General features: G+C 41.8%; 3 long non-coding RNA genes across 3 annotated transcripts in view; 1 reads left to right on the top strand and 2 right to left on the bottom strand.

Annotated features, from left to right (window-relative positions):
- LOC132473265 (uncharacterized) overlaps positions 1 to 19,716 on the bottom strand; it is a 39,554-nt gene that overhangs the window by 18,284 nt on the left and 1,554 nt on the right. The window lies entirely within an intron of this gene.
- Positions 1 to 19,716, top strand: part of LOC132473268 (uncharacterized) — a 38,587-nt gene that overhangs the window by 17,677 nt on the left and 1,194 nt on the right. The gene's annotated exons all lie outside the window — the stretch shown is intronic.
- LOC132451139 (uncharacterized) lies at positions 14,106 to 15,935 on the bottom strand. Its single transcript, XR_009523977.1, has 3 exons — positions 15,741 to 15,935; positions 14,510 to 15,320; positions 14,106 to 14,370 (listed from the first exon to the last, which is right to left on the bottom strand). It is a non-coding gene; the product is annotated as an uncharacterized LOC132451139 (long non-coding RNA).

The following is a 19,716-nucleotide window of genomic DNA, read 5'->3' as shown; positions in this document are numbered from 1 at the left end:
TCTGTCAATTTCAGTTCAAACGTGTTACTAAGCTTACTAAATGGTTATCGGGCCATACTAAACCATTTGGAAGTGGTATACTTTAGTTTTGAGCGAAATCAACAATGTGAGGTCAAAAACACGTTGTTGGTCGAAAAGTGATTCTGGCGCTCTGAAAAGCATTTTGCAGGCATAAAAACAAGAGATGTTGATATCTGTCAATTTCAGTTCAAACGTGTTACTAAGCTTACTAAAGGGTTATCGGGCCATACTAAACCATTTGGAAGTGGTATACTTTAGTTTTGAGCGAAATCAACAATGTAAGGTCAATAACACATTGTTGGTCGAAAAGTGATTCTAGCGCTCTGAAAAGCATTTTGCAGGCATAAAAAGAAGAAATGTTGATATCTGTCGATTTCAATGCAAACGTGTTACTAAGCTTACCAAAGGGTTATTGGGCCATACTAAACCATTTGGAAGTGGAATACATTCGTTTTGAGAGAAATCAACAATGTGAGGTCAGAAACACGTTGTTGGTCGAAAAGTGATTCTGGCGCTCTGAAAAGCATTTTGCAGGCATAAAAACAAGAGATGTTGATATCTGTCAATTTCAGTTCAAACGTGTTACTAAGCTTACTAAAGGGTTATCGGGCCATACTAAACCATTTGGAAGTGGTATACTTTAGTTTTGAGCGAAATCAACAATGTGAGGTCAAAAACACAATGTTGTTCGAAAAGTGATTCTGGCGCTCTGAAAAGCATTTTGCAGGCATAAAAACAAGAGATGTTGATATCTGTCAATTTCAGTTCAAACGTGTTACTAAGCTTACTAAAGGGTTATTGGGCCATACTAAACCATTTGGAAGTGGAATACATTGGATTTGAGCGAAATCAACAATGTAAGGTCAAAAACACATTGTTGGTCTAAAAGTGATTCTAGCGCTCTGAAAAGCATTTTGCAGGCATAAAAACGAGAAATGTTGATATCTGTCAATTTCAATGCAAACGCGTTACTAAGCTTACCAAAGGGTTATTGGGCATACTAAACCATTTGGAAGTGGAATACATTCGTTTTGAGAGAAATCAACAATGTGAGGTCAGAAACACGTTGTTGGTCGAAAAGTGATTCTGGCGCTCTGAAAAGCATTTTGCAGGCATAAAAACAAGAGATGTTGATACCTGTCAATTTCAGTTCAAACGTGTTACTAAGCTTACTGAAGGGTTATCGGGCCATACTAAACCATTTGGAAGTGGTATACTTTAGTTTTGAGCGAAATCAACAATGTGAGGTCAAAAACACGTTGTTGGTCGAATAGTGATTCTGGCGCTCTGAAAAGCATTTTGCAGGCATAAAAACAAGAGATGTTGATATCTGTCAATTTCAATGCAAACGTGTTACTAAGCTTACCAAAGGGTTATTGGGCCATACTAAACCATTTGGAAGTGGTATACTTTAGTTTTGAGCGAAATCAACAATGTGAGGTCAAAAACACGTTGTTGGTCGAATAGTGATTCTGGCGCTCTGAAAAGCATTTTGCAGGCATAAAAACAAGAGATGTTGATATCTGTCAATTTCAATGCAAACGTGTTACTAAGCTTACCAAAGGGTTATTGGGCCATACTAAACCATTTGGAAGTGGAATACATTCGTTTTGAGGAAAATCAACAATGTAAGGTCAAAAACACATTGTTGGTCTAAAAGTGATTCTAGCGCGCTGAAAAGCATTTTGCAGGCATAAAAACGAGAAATGTTGATATCCGTCAATTTCAATGCAAACGTGTTACTAAGCTTACCAAAGGGTTATTGGGCCATACTAAACCATTTGGAAGTGGAATACATTCGTTTTGAGAGAAATCAACAATGTGAGGTCAAAAACACGTTGTTGGTCGGATAGTGATTTTGGCGCTCTGAAAAGCATTTTGCAGGCATAAAAACAAGAGATGTTGATATCTGTCAATTTCAGTTCAAACGTGTTACTAAGCTTACTAAAGGGTTATCGGGCCATACTAAACCATTTGGAAGTGGTATACTTTAGTTTTGAGCGAAATCAACAACGTGAGGTCAAAAACACGTTGTTGGTCGAAAAGTGATTCTGGCGCTCTGAAAAGCATTTTGCAGGCATAAAAACAAGAAATGTTGATATCTGTCAATTTCAATGCAAACGTGTTACTAAGCTTACCAAAGGGTTATTGGGCCATACTAAACCATTTGGAAGTGGAATACATTCGTTTTGAGCAAAATCAACAATGTAAGGTCAAAAACACATTGTTGGTCTAAAAGTGATTCTAGCGCTCTGAAAAGCATTTTGCAGGCATAAAAACGAGAAATGTTGATATCCGTCAATTTCAATGCAAACGTGTTACTAAGCTTACCAAAGGGTTATTGGGCCATACTAAACCATTTGGAAGTGGTATACTTTAGTTTTGAGCGAAATCAACAATGTAAGGTCAATAACACATTGTTGGTCGAAAAGTGATTCTAGCGCTCTGAAAAGCATTTTGCAGGCATAAAAAGAAGAAATGTTGATATCTGTCGATTTCAATGCAAACGTGTTACTAAGCTTACTAAAGGGTTATCGGGCCATACTAAACCATTTGGAAGTGGTATACTTTAGTTTTGAGCGAAATCAACAATGTAAGGTCAATAACACATTGTTGGTCGAAAAGTGATTCTAGCGCTCTGAAAAGCATTTTGCAGGCATAAAAACGAGAAATGTTGATATCCGTCAATTTCAATGCAAACGTGTTACTAAGCTTACCAAAGGGTTATTGGGCCATACTAAACCATTTGGAAGTGGAATACATTCGTTTTGAGAGAAATCAACAATGTGAGGTCAAAAACACGTTGTTGGTCGAATAGTGATTTTGGCGCTCTGAAAAGCATTTTGCAGGCATAAAAACAAGAGATGTTGATATCTGTCAATTTCAGTTCAAACGTGATACTAAGCTTACTAAAGGGTTATCGGGCCATACTAAACCATTTGGAAGTGGTATACTTTAGTTTTGAGCGAAATCAACAACGTGAGGTCAAAAACACGTTGTTGGTCGAAAAGTGATTCTGGCGCTCTGAAAAGCATTTTGCAGGCATAAAAACAAGAGATGTTGATATCTGTCAATTTCAATGCAAACGTGTTACTAAGCTTACCAAAGGGTTATTGGGCCATACTAAACCATTTGGAAGTGGAATACATTCGTTTTGAGAGAAATCAACAATGTGAGGTCAGAAACACATTTTTGGTCGAAAAGTGATTCTGGCGCTCTGAAAAGCATTTTGCAGGCATAAAAACAAGAGATGTTGATATCTGTCAATTTCAGTTCAAACGTGTTACTAAGCTTACTAAATGGTTATCGGGCCATACTAAACCATTTGGAAGTGGTATACTTTAGTTTTGAGCGAAATCAACAATGTGAGGTCAAAAACACGTTGTTGGTCGAAAAGTGATTCTGGCGCTCTGAAAAGCATTTTGCAGGCATAAAAAGAAGAAATGTTGATATCTGTCGATTTCAATGCAAACGTGTTACTAAGCTTACCAAAGGGTTATTGGGCCATACTAAACCATTTGGAAGTGGAATACATTCGTTTTGAGAGAAATCAACAATGTGAGGTCAGAAACACGTTGTTGGTCGAAAAGTGATTCTGGCGCTCTGAAAAGCATTTTGCAGGCATAAAAACAAGAGATGTTGATATCTGTCAATTTCAGTTCAAACGTGTTACTAAGCTTACTAAAGGGTTATCGGGCCATACTAAACCATTTGGAAGTGGTATACTTTAGTTTTGAGCGAAATCAACAATGTGAGGTCAAAAACACAATGTTGGTCGAAAAGTGATTCTGGCGCTCTGAAAAGCATTTTGCAGGCATAAAAACAAGAGATGTTGATATCTGTCAATTTCAGTTCAAACGTGTTACTAAGCTTACTAAAGGGTTATTGGGCCATACTAAACCATTTGGAAGTGGAATACATTGGATTTGAGCGAAATCAACAATGTAAGGTCAAAAACACATTGTTGGTCTAAAAGTGATTCTAGCGCTCTGAAAAGCATTTTGCAGGCATAAAAACGAGAAATGTTGATATCTGTCAATTTCAATGCAAACGCGTTACTAAGCTTACCAAAGGGTTATTGGGCCATACTAAACCATTTGGAAGTGGAATACATTCGTTTTGAGAGAAATCAACAATGTGAGGTCAGAAACACGTTGTTGGTCGAAAAGTGATTCTGGCGCTCTGAAAAGCATTTTGCAGGCATAAAAACAAGAGATGTTGATACCTGTCAATTTCAGTTCAAACGTGTTACTAAGCTTACTGAAGGGTTATCGGGCCATACTAAACCATTTGGAAGTGGTATACTTTAGTTTTGAGCGAAATCAACAATGTGAGGTCAAAAACACGTTGTTGGTCGAATAGTGATTCTGGCGCTCTGAAAAGCATTTTGCAGGCATAAAAACAAGAGATGTTGATATCTGTCAATTTCAATGCAAACGTGTTACTAAGCTTACCAAAGGGTTATTGGGCCATACTAAACCATTTGGAAGTGGAATACATTCGTTTTGAGGAAAATCAACAATGTAAGGTCAAAAACACATTGTTGGTCTAAAAGTGATTCTAGCGCGCTGAAAAGCATTTTGCAGGCATAAAAACGAGAAATGTTGATATCCGTCAATTTCAATGCAAACGTGTTACTAAGCTTACCAAAGGGTTATTGGGCCATACTAAACCATTTGGAAGTAGAATAGCCTACATTCGTTTTGAGAGAAATCAACAATGTGAGGTAAAAAAACACGTTGTTGGTCGAAAAGTGATTCTGGCGCTCTGAAAAGCATTTTGCAGGCATAAAAACAAGAGATGTTGATATCTGTCAATTTCAGTTCAAACGTGTTACTAAGCTTACTAAAGGGTTATCGGGCCATACTAAACCATTTGGAAGTGGTATACTTTAGTTTTGAGCGAAATCAACAATGTAAGGTCAATAACACATTGTTGGTCGAAAAGTGATTCTAGCGCTCTGAAAAGCATTTTGCAGGCATAAAAACAAGAGATGTTGATATCTGTCAATTTCAGTTCAAACGTGTTACTAAGCTTACTAAAGGGTTATTGGGCCATACTAAACCATTTGGAAGTGGAATACATTGGATTTGAGCGAAATCAACAATGTAAGGTCAAAAACACATTGTTGGTCTAAAAGTGATTCTAGCGCTCTGAAAAGCATTTTGCAGGCATAAAAACGAGAAATGTTGATATCTGTCAATTTCAATGCAAACGCGTTACTAAGCTTACCAAAGGGTTATTGGGCCATACTAAACCATTTGGAAGTGGAATACATTCGTTTTGAGAGAAATCAACAATGTGAGGTCAGAAACACGTTGTTGGTCGAAAAGTGATTCTGGCGCTCTGAAAAGCATTTTGCAGGCATAAAAACAAGAGATGTTGATACCTGTCAATTTCAGTTCAAACGTGTTACTAAGCTTACTGAAGGGTTATCGGGCCATACTAAACCATTTGGAAGTGGTATACTTTAGTTTTGAGCGAAATCAACAATGTGAGGTCAAAAACACGTTGTTGGTCGAATAGTGATTCTGGCGCTCTGAAAAGCATTTTGCAGGCATAAAAACAAGAGATGTTGATATCTGTCAATTTCAATGCAAACGTGTTACTAAGCTTACCAAAGGGTTATTGGGCCATACTAAACCATTTGGAAGTGGAATACATTCGTTTTGAGGAAAATCAACAATGTAAGGTCAAAAACACATTGTTGGTCTAAAAGTGATTCTAGCGCGCTGAAAAGCATTTTGCAGGCATAAAAACGAGAAATGTTGATATCCGTCAATTTCAATGCAAACGTGTTACTAAGCTTACCAAAGGGTTATTGGGCCATACTAAACCATTTGGAAGTGGAATAGCCTACATTCGTTTTGAGAGAAATCAACAATGTGAGGTAAAAAAACACGTTGTTGGTCGAAAAGTGATTCTGGCGCTCTGAAAAGCATTTTGCTGGCATAAAAACAAGAGATGTTGATATCTGTCAATTTCAGTTCAAACGTGTTACTAAGCTTACTAAAGGGTTATCGGGCCATACTAAACCATTTGGAAGTGGTATACTTTAGTTTTGAGCGAAATCAACAATGTAAGGTCAATAACACATTGTTGGTCGAAAAGTGATTCTAGCGCTCTGAAAAGCATTTTGCAGGCATAAAAACGAGAAATGTTGATATCTGTCAATTTCAATGCAAACGCGTTACTAAGCTTACCAAAGGGTTATTGGGCCATACTAAACCATTTGGAAGTGGAATACATTCGTTTTGAGAGAAATCAACAATGTGAGGTCAGAAACACGTTGTTGGTCGAAAAGTGATTCTGGCGCTCTGAAAAGCATTTTGCAGGCATAAAAACAAGAGATGTTGATACCTGTCAATTTCAGTTCAAACGTGTTACCAAGCTTACTGAAGGGTTATCGGGCCATACTAAACCATTTGGAAGTGGTATACTTTAGTTTTGAGCGAAATCAACAATGTGAGGTCAAAAACACGTTGTTGGTCGAATAGTGATTCTGGCGCTCTGAAAAGCATTTTGCAGGCATAAAAACAAGAGATGTTGATATCTGTCAATTTCAATGCAAACGTGTTACTAAGCTTACCAAAGGGTTATTGGGCCATACTAAACCATTTGGAAGTGGTATACTTTAGTTTTGAGCGAAATCAACAATGTGAGGTCAAAAACACGTTGTTGGTCGAATAGTGATTCTGGCGCTCTGAAAAGCATTTTGCAGGCATAAAAACAAGAGATGTTGATATCTGTCAATTTCAATGCAAACGTGTTACTAAGCTTACCAAAGGGTTATTGGGCCATACTAAACCATTTGGAAGTGGAATACATTCGTTTTGAGGAAAATCAACAATGTAAGGTCAAAAACACATTGTTGGTCTAAAAGTGATTCTAGCGCGCTGAAAAGCATTTTGCAGGCATAAAAACGAGAAATGTTGATATCCGTCAATTTCAATGCAAACGTGTTACTAAGCTTACCAAAGGGTTATTGGGCCATACTAAACCATTTGGAAGTGGAATACATTCGTTTTGAGAGAAATCAACAATGTGAGGTCAAAAACACGTTGTTGGTCGAATAGTGATTTTGGCGCTCTGAAAAGCATTTTGCAGGCATAAAAACAAGAGATGTTGATATCTGTCAATTTCAGTTCAAACGTGTTACTAAGCTTACTAAAGGGTTATCGGGCCATACTAAACCATTTGGAAGTGGTATACTTTAGTTTTGAGCGAAATCAACAACGTGAGGTCAAAAACACGTTGTTGGTCGAAAAGTGATTCTGGCGCTCTGAAAAGCATTTTGCAGGCATAAAAACAAGAAATGTTGATATCTGTCAATTTCAATGCAAACGTGTTACTAAGCTTACCAAAGGGTTATTGGGCCATACTAAACCATTTGGAAGTGGAATACATTCGTTTTGAGCAAAATCAACAATGTAAGGTCAAAAACACATTGTTGGTCTAAAAGTGATTCTAGCGCTCTGAAAAGCATTTTGCAGGCATAAAAACGAGAAATGTTGATATCCGTCAATTTCAATGCAAACGTGTTACTAAGCTTACCAAAGGGTTATTGGGCCATACTAAACCATTTGGAAGTGGTATACTTTAGTTTTGAGCGAAATCAACAATGTAAGGTCAATAACACGTTGTTGGTCGAAAAGTGATTCTAGCGCTCTGAAAAGCATTTTGCAGGCATAAAAAGAAGAAATGTTGATATCTGTCGATTTCAATGCAAACGTGTTACTAAGCTTACTAAAGGGTTATCGGGCCATACTAAACCATTTGGAAGTGGTATACTTTAGTTTTGAGCGAAATCAACAATGTAAGGTCAATAACACATTGTTGGTCGAAAAGTGATTCTAGCGCTCTGAAAAGCATTTTGCAGGCATAAAAACGAGAAATGTTGATATCCGTCAATTTCAATGCAAACGTGTTACTAAGCTTACCAAAGGGTTATTGGGCCATACTAAACCATTTGGAAGTGGAATACATTCGTTTTGAGAGAAATCAACAATGTGAGGTCAAAAACACGTTGTTGGTCGAATAGTGATTTTGGCGCTCTGAAAAGCATTTTGCAGGCATAAAAACAAGAGATGTTGATATCTGTCAATTTCAGTTCAAACGTGATACTAAGCTTACTAAAGGGTTATCGGGCCATACTAAACCATTTGGAAGTGGTATACTTTAGTTTTGAGCGAAATCAACAACGTGAGGTCAAAAACACGTTGTTGGTCGAAAATTGATTCTGGCGCTCTGAAAAGCATTTTGCAGGCATAAAAACAAGAGATGTTGATATCTGTCAATTTCAATGCAAACGTGTTACTAAGCTTACCAAAGGGTTATTGGGCCATACTAAACCATTTGGAAGTGGAATACATTCGTTTTGAGAGAAATCAACAATGTGAGGTCAGAAACACATTTTTGGTCGAAAAGTGATTCTGGCGCTCTGAAAAGCATTTTGCAGGCATAAAAACAAGAGATGTTGATATCTGTCAATTTCAGTTCAAACGTGTTACTAAGCTTACTAAATGGTTATCGGGCCATACTAAACCATTTGGAAGTGGTATACTTTAGTTTTGAGCGAAATCAACAATGTGAGGTCAAAAACACGTTGTTGGTCGAAAAGTGATTCTGGCGCTCTGAAAAGCATTTTGCAGGCATAAAAACAAGAGATGTTGATATCTGTCAATTTCAGTTCAAACGTGTTACTAAGCTTACTAAAGGGTTATCGGGCCATACTAAACCATTTGGAAGTGGTATACTTTAGTTTTGAGCGAAATCAACAATGTAAGGTCAATAACCCATTGTTGGTCGAAAAGTGATTCTAGCGCTCTGAAAAGCATTTTGCAGGCATAAAAAGAAGAAATGTTGATATCTGTCGATTTCAATGCAAACGTGTTACTAAGCTTACCAAAGGGTTATTGGGCCATACTAAACCATTTGGAAGTGGTATACTTTAGTTTTGAGCGAAATCAACAATGTAAGGTCAATAACACATTGTTGGTCGAAAAGTGATTCTAGCGCTCTGAAAAGCATTTTGCAGGCATAAAAACAAAAAATGTTGATATCTGTCAATTTCAATGCAAACGTGTTACTGAGCTTACTAAAGGGATATTGGGCCATACTAAACCATTTGGAAGCGGATTACATTCGTTTTGAGCAAAATCAACAATGTAAGGTCAAAAACACATTGTTGGTCGAAAAGTGATTCTAGCGCTCTGAAAAGCATTTTGCAGGCATAAAAACAAAAAATGTTGATATCTGTCAATTTCAATGCAAACGTGTTACTGAGCTTACTAAAGGGATATTGGGCCATACTAAACCATTTGGAAGCGGATTACATCCGTTTTGAGCAAAATTAACAATGTAAGGTGAAAAACACATTTTTGTTCTAAAAGTGCTTCTGGCGCTCTGAAAAGCATTTTGCAGGCATAAAAACAAGAAATGTTGATATCTGCCGATTTCAATGCAAACGTGTTACTAATTTTACCAGAGGGTTATTGGGCCATACTAAACCATTTGGAAGTGGAATACATTGGATTTGAGCGAAATCAACAATGTAAGGTCAAAAACACATTGTTGGTCTAAAAGTGATTCTAGCGCTCTGAAAAGCATTTTGCAGGCATAAAAACAAAAAATTTTGATATCTGTCAATTTCAATGCAAACGTGTTACTAAGCTTACCAAAGGGTTATTGGGCCATACTAAACCATTTGGAAGCGGATTACATTCGTTTTGAGCAAAATCAACAATGTAAGGTCAAAAACACATTGTTGGTCGAAAAGTGATTCTAGCGCTCTGAAAAGCATTTTGCAGCAACCCGGTATCACGCAATTGCGTGCTCCTGCGCACGAACGTTAATCTATTGAAGCGTGTTCCCGAGCACGATAGTCCGACTTTTTGCGTGTTACACAAAACGAAATGTAAACCAATGCATTCTGAATGGGAGTGTTCTAAGACAATTAACGTGCTCCACAAAACGGTATGAGAGAGAGAGAAAGAGAGAGCGGGAGGGACAGAGAGAGAGAGAGAGAGAGCGAGAGAGAGAGAGAGAGAGCGAGAGAGAGAGAGAGAGAGAGAGATAGCGAGAGAGAGGCTTCAGAAAGGGTGTGCGCAGATAGTACAGTGCACCCTAGTTATGTTTATGCCAAAACCTATATAGATAATTAGGCTGTGGAAATTGCAATAAGTTAAGAACACAACTTCGCACGTTGAGCACACAGCCGTGTGACTCGTTTATTTAGTAAAAAAGAAAACCGGAAAACAAAGCGTGCTGAAGGTAAACAAATCCAGCATGGTCTGTGACGTCATGAGACGCACGTAATCCTTAGGGACCGCGATCCCTGAACCACCAAGAACGTAAATGACATGCAGTAAACAACAACACAATTGAAAGAACAACACATAATGAAATACTGTAGGTGAATTATGTTACGGTCACTACAAGGCTATAATTATATTATTTAGCGTGTAATGAGACAATCTATAGCCAAATTGTCGAAGATGCCCGAGAATCTTCGGGGATATCAGCATGGGAAATCGGCGAATCAGACCCATGAAGGGGGGGGGGGACACGTTAGTTGAAGGGGGGGGGGGGGGGGGGGGGGGACACGTTTGTTGAGGGGGGGGGAGACACGTTTGTAGGGGGGGGGGCACGCTCGACAACGAGAGTTGGTTTTTATTGAACGCTCGACAACGAGAGTTGGTTTTTATTGAACGAGACTTCAACATGGAACAGCTGCATGAAACGATGGTCACGTACACTCTCGGTGACGGTGTCGACAATAATGAACACACGAACAATGTTAATAGAACAACACACAACCACATAACATCCCGAACCCATTAACCCCACTTAATCCTAACAACAAAACAAGTTAACAAAAGCCCCATTTGTCAACTGAGAACCCCAATTCCCAGAATCCCCCGCGGCTCCGGAACACGGCGTAGCTTATATTAATCTTTATTATCTGAATGGGAAATGCAATATTTTAGGACAGATACACCATTAAACGCGTCTGTGTGTCTGTGCGTGCGTGTGTGTGCTTGTGTGTGTGTGTCTGTGCGTGTGCGTGCGTGTGTGTGTGTATAACACGCTATTTTATGTTGAAATGCGACGTAATCCAGTGTTCACGAAAAGTACACTGTCAACGTATGCTTTTGGCGACTGGGTTGGCTCTCAGATATACGTGTTTCTAACAAGATATCATTAAAAGTTACATAAAGTAACAGTTTAATAACACAAACGCAGGAAGCACGTGAGCTGCTAGTTTAGCGAAAGCAACCTGACGTCGTTGAAACATGCGAGCGAGCCGATCAAATCCTAATAACTATAAAACTAAAGATCAGACACAATCACTGACTGAAGATTATGCAAGTAAAAAGTATATTTCTCGCTAGAAATGTTATTAGAAACACGTTTAACGGTGAATCGGTCCTAAAATATTGCATTTCCCATTCAGATAATAAAGATTAATAAAGATCATACACATTCACTGACTGAAGATTATGTAAGGAAAATGTACATTTCTCGCTAGAAAAGTCATTAGAAACGCGTTTAATGGTGTATCTGTCCTAAAATATTGCATTTCCCATTCAGATAATAAAGATTAATAAAGATCATACACATTCACTGACTGAAGATTATGTAAGGAAAATGTAAATTTCTCGCTAGAAATGTCATTAGAAACGCGTTTAATGGTGTATCTGTCCTAAAATATTGCATTTCCCATTCAGATAATAAAGATTAATATAGAGTGGCGAAGTCACGCCCCTTCCGGTAGGGCTCATGGGACCTATGAGATCGAAAAATATGAATGGGTGTCAATGGAGAGAAAATAATTATTTTCTGGTCCCGGTCTTTATATGCCCTGGATTACACATATGTTGTTTGTGGATTTAAAGGATAATTTTTCATGCAAAGAGTTCGACCGTTTATTGTGCAATTGTTCAGATAAAGGCTGTAGAGAAAACACAACGAGAAAGACTACACGGCTCGTGTGTGACGTCACGCTCCCTGCGACTGGCGTGGAGAAGACCGACAATCTTCCCATCGGCATAACTGAAACTCTGCACGTGCCCCGATTTATAATGGTTTTCACCTCTTTCGATGCTTTTATCCTCCCCTTGGAAAAAGCGGTGAAGTGGGGCAGAGAGATCGCCATCTCTGTGCCGAGTTCCAAGGGCGGGTGTGTTGACGTATATCATATGCGTCGAGAGCAGCGAAGAGCTGTAGTTCACAAAGCGGCCTCACATAAAACCTAAAATTATCAAACTTCTTCACAAACATTTTTAGTTTTCTTTGCATGAAAAATTATCATTTAAATCCACAAACAACATTTCGAGCGTGCCCCCCCCCTTACAAACGTGTCTCCCCCCCCCTCAACAAACGTGTCCTCCCCCCCCCCCCCCCCCCCACCTCAACTAACGTGTCGTCGTCGTCCCCCCCTTCATGGGTCTGATTCGCCGATTTCCCATGCTGATATCCCCGAAGATTCTCGGGCATCTTCGACAATTTGGCTATAGATTGTCTCATTACACGCTAAATAATATAATTATAGCCTTGTAGTGACCGTAACATAATTCACCTACAGTATTTCGTTATGTATTGTTCTTTCAATTGTGTTGTTGTTTACTGCATGTCATTTACGTTCTTGGTGGTTCAGGGATCGCGGTCCCTAAGGATTACGTGCGTCTCATGACGTCACAGACCATGCTGGATTTGTTTACCTTCAGCACGCTTTGTTTTCCGGTTTTCTTTTTTACAAAATAAACGAGTCACACAGCTGTGTGCTCAACGTGCGAAGTTGTGTTCTTAACTTATTGCAATTTCCACAGCCTAATTATATATATAGGTTTTGGCATAAACATAACTAGGGTGCACTGTACTATCTGCGCACACCCTTTCTGAAGCCTCTCTCTGCTCTCTCTCTCTCTCTGTCCCTCCCGCTCTCTCTTTCTCTCTCTCTCGTACCGTTTTGTGGAGCACGTTAATTGTCTTAGAACACTCCCATTCAGAATGCATTGGTTTACATTTCGTTTTGTGTAACACGCAAAAAGTCGGACTATCGTGCTCGGGAACACGCTTCAATAGATTAACGTTCGTGCGCAGGAGCACGCAATTGCGTGATACCGGGTTGGCCGATTTGAGCAGGAATACGCTGAACAACAGCCTGGCATCCTGTTTCTGCTGCTGTTGCTGCTCCCGGTTGACCACTCCAAGATAGCGGCCGTATTTCTCGCGTCCCAGCAGCCAATGCTCTGTCTATCTATAAGATGTCTATGGTTGTAACGGTTTCCACTTCAAGGCGCGGAGTGATACTTTCACAAAATGATTGGGCGTCATAGCAGTTATGTATACGCTCATTATACAACAGTTAGGAACCAATCAGATCGTTGGATTTAGGCCCCCCGTTGTATAATATGATATAAAGAGCTCCGGGAGTCGCAAACGGCAACAATCACTTTCTCCTCCATACTGCAGTTCACCCCGGACTGCACTGCACTGAGTTGGCCGGTTGAACGCTGATTGGCTGTTACGGTACAGATGTCACTCAGTGGCCAGGCTGTTGAACGCCAATTGGCTGTCATCACGCGAATGTCGCGTCAAAGTTTAAATATCTTTAAAGATTGATAGTATGAGTGACTACCAAGCCTGCTTGGATGCATTTCAGATGCATCAATTTGTATCCGTGAAGCATCCCGTACTGGTTCAACTGCTCCTGCAGGAAGAGAGCCACTTGTAGCAGGTCCGACTGGGCTTTTCTCCTGAGCAGTCCCAATGGGGGATTATCATGCTGATACGTAGTACTTCCGCATTCGGTGTTCATTGTGCACTGTGACATCCGGTGAATCACTCATCACTCTGGCGAACTGATGATGGAGGACCGGCAGTTCACTTTCACGACATCCCTGGTAAATGTACCCAAAGTCACGTTTTCTGAAGTTCACCGACTTACCGAACAACACTCCATAACAGCCCGCTCCAAACTGGACAAGGGATTGTTTATTTTTCGAGAACAAAATACAAAACAAAGTACAAAATTACAGCTCCGGAAAAAATGAAGGGACCACTCCAAATGTTCAGTGCCTCTCGTTTTAATATTTATAGATTATATTTATAGGTACATGTTTGAGTAGAAACACTATTCAACAGGGATGTAGCCTTTTAAATCAAGTGGTCCCTGGAAGTTGGTCATCACACAGCAGACGGTCCACAGCTGGTTGACTGTCGCAGACAAGGTGAGAGGACAGTGCGTTCCCAGATGCGGTATTCCTTGACTCTGCCTATTGCTCTTTCTACGAGGATTCGAAGTCGAGCGATTGCTTGTGTTTTCAGAGCATCCTCTTCAGTGAACTGCGCAGTGGTTAGAGATAAATTAATTAGTAATATAATTGTGAGTGCTTCAGTCCATCTTAAACATTTGTCTACATATCTTAATGGTCACATTTGGGTCAAAGTTTTAATTTGAAATGTTCATTCCTTTCATGCCTACCTGTCATCTTGAAGGGTGGTATAATCAGCGTTGCCCCACGATCAGCTAGTGGCTTCTCAATGGTGAAACCCTTGTCTGCCATGCAGCCATCTCCTGGCTCCAGTAAATCCAGCAGTCCACTTCGTTCAGTCAGCTCTGGGTCGGAGATGGAGCCGGTGAAGAGACTTGACACAAAAGTCACAGCACTACAAGGGGCAATCCCAATCAAGGCCTTAAAGGTTGTTGTGTTCTTGTAAGATGATGTTCGGGTAATCATCGACTGCACCTCGGTGCAGTCGATGATTACCCGAACATCTGGACTGTACTGCACAAATTAGCTTGGCATGGTGTTCTTGACTTGCTGTTTACTCATCCAGATGGGGAGGGAGCCAAGGAGCAGGGGAGGGAGCCAAGGAGCAGGTAACGGTAGTTGGCCCACGGTATAACAACATGGGAGACAGTGGACACACTGACCTGAAACATGTCAGCCAGCACCTTCTCTTGCAGGCCTGCAGCAACCCGGCAGCAGAAGAGAAAAAACTCAACCAGTTGCAGTCTACACGTTGGACTGGGAGAAATGGGTTCAAATGTCTGTTTCTTTTTCTGAGCTTTCGACCAATAAACCAAACATGGAGGCAGATGGTTGAATAACCTCCCAGAAGTCACAAAAAACATCTCTTGACGTGAATCTGGTGTAAAAAAGGATGTCCTCGTCTGAGACACAAAATCTGTGAAAAGGCACTTGAACTACTTTCAGCTGTGACAGCTCTCATCAGCTCCTTGACTGTTTCTTCCAATTGCTGTATGTGTACAGCAGCAGCATCCAGTGCACCTGTATGAGATGAGGAAAAAAAATTAAAACATCTAACCCAGATTTTGGCTGTGACTTGCATATTGGAAGCAGTTTGGACCTCTAAAGAAATTGCTTTTTGTAGCTCAATATTGCTTTTAAATGTTGCTTTTTATTGCTCAATATTCACCTTTACAATTAATTAAGTAAGATATAAAATGCAACATTTGTACTTGTGATGAAGCTTTTCACATTGTGGTTTGGTCAAATGCTGGGACATTAATAAGACTAAACATTTTGTGCCCGAATTCTGAAAAGTTGACCTACCTCCTCGGTATAACCTACTAAGAGCCCATTCTGTGATTAAACCATAGGTAGCACATCCTGTTAGGTAGGTGGTTTAAGAACAGTATGGGGTAATAGTAGGCCAATATTTCAGAACACTAACAAACACTGACAAACCTGGTTTAGGAGCAGAACCGAAATCATGTTCCGTCATCACCACTGAAGCTGAGATCTCCTCCATCGGCTCTTATTCACAGGGCAGCGGTTGCTCCAGAGGAAGGGCTGGGTGAACATCATGGCCTAAGCGAGTTGATGCTCTTTTATTAACAGACCCCCTTCTTGGCAGTCCCCAGTTGTTCCACTGGAAACGGGAGGGTACAGACCCGATTTTCAGTCGCTTGGTGGTGTGACCCCGGTTGGTTGCTAGCTGTAGCGTTTGTAGTCTGATTCACTAAAGTGCCGGCTACTAACAAACGTGCTACGTTTTATTTTAAAGTTTGGCCCTTCATCCCGGCGAACCGCTTGAATCCACTTCTTCCTTAGACTCAATTCAGTCGGGAATCCATGAAAACTTAAGTAGGGTTGGTGTTGTTTTTTAGATGTACAAAGTGGAACAGAGCAGTGACATCTTGCCTTTGTTTCAGCCATTGTTGAAGTGCGCCGGAAGTGTTCATGCACAACAAAGACAAATCCCGCCACCGGAACCCGGAAGCGTGATAATCCCCTTACTTCGTCTGCGCAATGTTGACATACTTATATTAATGCCCTCCTCACTTTTAAGGAACATCAATATTTCCCAATGCCTCAACCCGAGCAGGAATTAAAATACGATAGCGTCGGATAGCGTCATCTTTGCCGGCCAATGACTTCAGATGTCTGCACAATGTTGACATACTTATATTAATGCCCTCCTCACTTTTAATGAACATCCCTATTTCCCAATGCCTCAACCCGAGCAGGAAATAAAGTACGATAGCGTCGGATAGCGTCATCTTTGCCGGCCAATGACTTCAGATGTATGCGCAATGTTGACATACTTAATGCCCTCCTCACTTTTAAGGAACACCAATATTTCCCAACGCCTCAACCCGAGCAGGAGATTAAATACGATAGCGTCGAATAGCGTCATCTTTGCCGTCCTGCAGCTAGCCAGCAACGTTATTGATGAATGAGAGGCGTGATCCTTTTCTCGTAAACGAGATCCTTATGTCGTAAATATGATATCTTATCTCGTAATTACGAGATCTTTATCTCATAATTACGAGATCCGTATCTCGTAATTACGAGATCCTTATCTCGTAATTACGAGATCCTTATCTCGTAATTACGAGATATTATCTCGTAATTACGAGTTCCTGAGTGTGCTAACGGCTACATTAGCTGTGAATTTTTTTTTTATTTGGTGAATGCTCAGCGCCACCGTAGAAAAGCATTTTGCAGGCATAAAAACAAGAAATCTTTATATCTGTCAATTTCAATGCAAACGTGTTACTAAGCTTACCAAAGGGTTATTGGGCCATACTAAACCATTTGGAAGTGGATTACATTCGTTTTGAGCAAAATCAACAATGTAAGGTCAAAAACACATTGTTGGTCATAAATATATTCTGGCGCTCTGAAAAGCATTTTGCAGGCATAAAAACAAGAAACGTTGATATCTGTCAATTTCAATGCTAACGTGTTACTAAGCTTACCAAAGGGTTATTGGGCCATACTAAACCATTTGGAAGTGGAATACATTCGTTTTGAGCAAAATCAACAATGTAAGGTCAAAAACACGTTGTTGGTCAAAAAGTGATTCCATCGCTCTGAAAAGCATTTTGCAGGCATAAAAACAAGAAATGTTGATATCTCTGTCAATTTCAATGCAAACGTGTTACTAAGCTTACCAAAGGGTTATTGGGCCATACTAAACCATTTGAAAGTGGAATACATTGGTTTTGAGCGAAATCAACTATGTAAGGTCAAAAACACATTGTTGGTCAAAAAGTGATTCTTGCGCTCTGAAAAGCATTTTGCAGGCATAAAAACAAGAAATCGATATATCTGTCAATTTCAATGCAAACGTGTTACTAAGCTTACCAAAGGGTTAATGGGCCATACTAAACCATTTGGAAGTGGATTACATTCGTTTTGAGCAAAATCAACAATGTATGGTCAAAAACACATTGTTGGTCATAAATATATTCTGGCGCTCTGAAAAGCATTTTGCAGGCATAAAAACAGGAAACGTTGATATCTGTCAATTTCAATGCTAACGTGTTACTAAGCTTACCAAAGGGTTATTGGGCCATACTGTCAGGGTGTGTGTGTTTCCCTGTGTTTCCCTCCTGTGTTGATTACTGTTCCCTCCCCTAATGTGTCTCAGCTGTTCCTCGTTGTGTTTGTTATTTAAGCCCTCGTCTTTCCTTTGTTCCTTGTGCTGTCATTGTGGTTGTTTGTGGTTGTTAGTCCTGCGTCTTCCGTGTTCCCTGTTGTCTCCCGAGTTCCCTGTTGTCTCCCGAGTTCCCTGTTGTCTCCCGAGTTCCCTGTTGTCTCCCGAGTTCCCTGTTGTCTCCCGAGTTCCCTGTTGTCTCCCGAGTTCCCTGTTGTCTCCCGAGTTCCCTGATTCCTGTGCCTTAGCCTTTAGGCTTGAATAAAGTGCCGTTTCCTGAAACCGTCTGCGTCTGGGTCCTACCTGCCTGCCTGCACCCGCAGTTCCTTAACAGAATGACAGCACCAACATTGGACCCAGCGGACGATCAAGCTAGCCGTGAGTGGGAGGATTTATTTGAGTTCCTAGGGAAGGCAATGGATCGCTGGGAGAGTTTGGGGTACCACCCGGTTCCTCCTGGCACTCCAGCTCCCGCACTGACTCCGGTCCCCGAGCCCTATCCGGTTCCTGAGCCCACTCCTCGCCTTCCTGAGGGGGACCGGCCTCTTCGCCTGCTTGAGGTGGTCCGCCCTCCGCTCCTGCCTGAGGGGGCCCGCCCCCTGCTCCTTCCAGAGGGGGACCGGCCTCCGCTCCTGCCTGAGGTGGCCCGCCCCCTGCTCCTTCCAGAGGGGGACCGGCCTCTGCTCCTGCCGGAGGGGGTCCGCCCTCCAGACCGTCCAGGGGAGGCACGCCCTCCGTTCCTGCCTGGCCTTCCACCAGAGGGGACCCGCCCTCTACCTGGCCTTCCACCAGAGGGGACCCGCCCTCTACCTGGCCTTCCACCAGAGGGGACCCGCCCCCTACCTGGCCTTCCACCAGAGGGTACCCGCCCTCTACCTGGCCTGCCTCCTGAGGGGACCCGCCCTCTACCTGGCCTGCCTCCTGAGGGGACCCGCCCTCTACCTGGCCTTCCTGAGGGGACCCGCCCTCTACCTGGCCTTCCTCCTGTGGGGACCCGCCCTCTACCTCGCCTTCCTCTTGAGGGGACCCGCCCTCTACCTCGCCTTCGCCGGCCTCCTGAAGGGTTCCGCCTTCACCACTGCCGGCCTTCTGAGGGGGTTCTTTGCCACTGCAGGTCTCCTGAGGGACTGAGCCCTCATCGTCCTTGCCGCCGGCCTCCTGAAGGGTTCCGCCTTCACTCTGCCTCTGCTTGCCCCCCAGGCCGTCCGCCTGAGGCTCCCTGCCATGCCCTGGGGCAGTTTTCTGGCCGCCCACCTGACATCCCTCGGCTCTGCCCCAGTCCATTTTTTTTTTTTTGATTCCCCCCTCCTGGCGCCCCTCCACCCACCCGTTTTGGGTTTGACTTTCTTCATTGTTTTGCTTGTCGTGGGTCGCCTGGGAGTCGACCCTTAAGGGGGGGGTACTGTCGGGGTGTGTGTGTTTCCCTGTGTTTCCCTCCTGTGTTGATTACTGTTCCCTCCCCTAATGTGTCTCAGCTGTTCCTCGTTGTGTTTGTTATTTAAGCCCTCGTCTTTCCTTTGTTCCTTGTGCTGTCTTTGTGGTTGTTAGTCCTGCGTCTTCCGTGTTCCCTGTTGTCTCCCGAGTTCCCTGTTGTCTCCCGAGTTCCCTGTTGTCTCCCGAGTTCCCTGATTCCTGTGCCTTAGCCTTTAGGCTTGAATAAAGTGCCGTTTCCTGAAACCGTCTGCGTCTGGGTCCTGCCTGCCTGCACCCGCAGTTCCTTAACACATACTAAACCATTTGGAAGTGGAATACATTCGTTTTGAGCAAAATCAACAATGT

This window comes from Gadus macrocephalus, chromosome 2, assembly GCF_031168955.1.
Source record: "Gadus macrocephalus chromosome 2, ASM3116895v1".
NCBI lineage: Eukaryota > Metazoa > Chordata > Actinopteri > Gadiformes > Gadidae > Gadus > Gadus macrocephalus.
This window is presented reverse-complemented; position numbering and strand designations above follow the sequence as displayed.